We start from the raw sequence: 1,559 nt of genomic DNA, 5'->3' as shown, positions 1-1,559 counted from the left end.
TCTTTTGTATAAGGCCATGGTTAATGGCTAATCTCCATTATTGATAATTGTAAATGATGATGCTTCCCTGGATGAACAAAATGTATGAATAATCAAGTGCATGTTTGGTTGTTTGAGTTTTATGAGGTTTGCATTTAATTGTCATGTTGTGGTTGATTTAGTCTTATATTGCTGTGTGAATTGGAGATATTTTTTGTTGTGTAGGTTGGTGCAAGTAAGGGTGGCAAAAAGGCTTGGTAGATAGCCTTTTTTTTGTCCATACTGGTAGACACACGAGTGTGTGTCTAGGCCGTGTGTGACACGCGGTCAGCCCTATGGGCGTGTTGTTTGGTCGTGTGTCCCCTGTACCTTAAAATTTCAAGTCAGTATTCATGGTAGTAAACACATGGGCAGAGACATGGCCGTGTGTCACAGTCGTATGAAGTCTGCACCTTAAATGTGAAATTAAATTCACCACACGGCCTAACACACGGACGTGTACCTTGGTTGTGTGCCCCTAAATGGTTGTTGATGTTAGAAACAGAATGTCAAGGTTTTTGGACAGGGGCTGAGACATGGACGTGTCATGGCTGTATGAGGGACATGGGCCATGGACACGAACGTGTGCTAGGCCATGTGAAAACCCCTGTAGGTTCGAATTAGGAATTAATTCCATAAGGGTTAGGGACACGAGCGTGTCCTGATGTGTTTAGACTGTGTGAACTGTACGGGCCTTTAACACGGCCATATCAAGAAGGCCACACGAGCGTGTCACCCCTTCCATACGGGCGTGTGCCCCTGTTTCAAGAGTCAATTTTTAGGGTTCTTTAAAAGACTCGGTTTGGTTTCGAATTATCCTTAAAGCATGATTTGGGCCTCGTAGGCCCGTAATAAGGAATTCTAGACAAAGTTTGAAAAATTTTAAATTTGATCAAGTTTTTATGATTTGTAAATATTGGAATGCATGTGTTTAAGTTTCGTAATGCCTCGTACTCAGTCCTAGCCTCGGACTCGGGTAAGGGGTGTTACAGATTTGATCATTGATTATCATCTAGGAAAAGGTAATGTAATTGTTGATGCTTTGAGTAGAAAGTCTCTATTTTCTTTTCGAGCATTGAATACGCGATTGACGTTGTTTGATGATAGTTCGATCTTAGTTGAGTTGAAATCTAGATCGATGTTTTTACAATAGATTTATGAGGCTCAGAAATACGATAATGTGTTGTTAGCAAAACGAAAACAGATTGAGTCGACTCCTTATTTGAATTTTGAGATTGGATACAATGATAGTTTATAATTCAAAGGCAGAATTTGTGTTCCGAGAAATTTAGATCTCATTCAAAAGATTTTATGAGAAGCTCATAATAGTAGCTTGTCTATTCATCATGGTAGCAACAAAATGTGCGGTGATTTGAAACAAATGTATTGGTGGTCAGGTATGAAACGAGAGGTTTCTGAGTTCGTATCAAGATGTTTAGTATGTCAGCAAGTTAAAGCTGAACATCAGGTACCTTCTGGTTTGTTACAGCCAATGATGATTCTGGAATAAAAATGGGAATGCCTCACAATGTATTTTGTAT

Source organism: Gossypium arboreum, chromosome 3, assembly GCF_025698485.1.
Source record: "Gossypium arboreum isolate Shixiya-1 chromosome 3, ASM2569848v2, whole genome shotgun sequence".
NCBI lineage: Eukaryota > Viridiplantae > Streptophyta > Magnoliopsida > Malvales > Malvaceae > Gossypium > Gossypium arboreum.
This window is presented reverse-complemented; position numbering follows the sequence as displayed.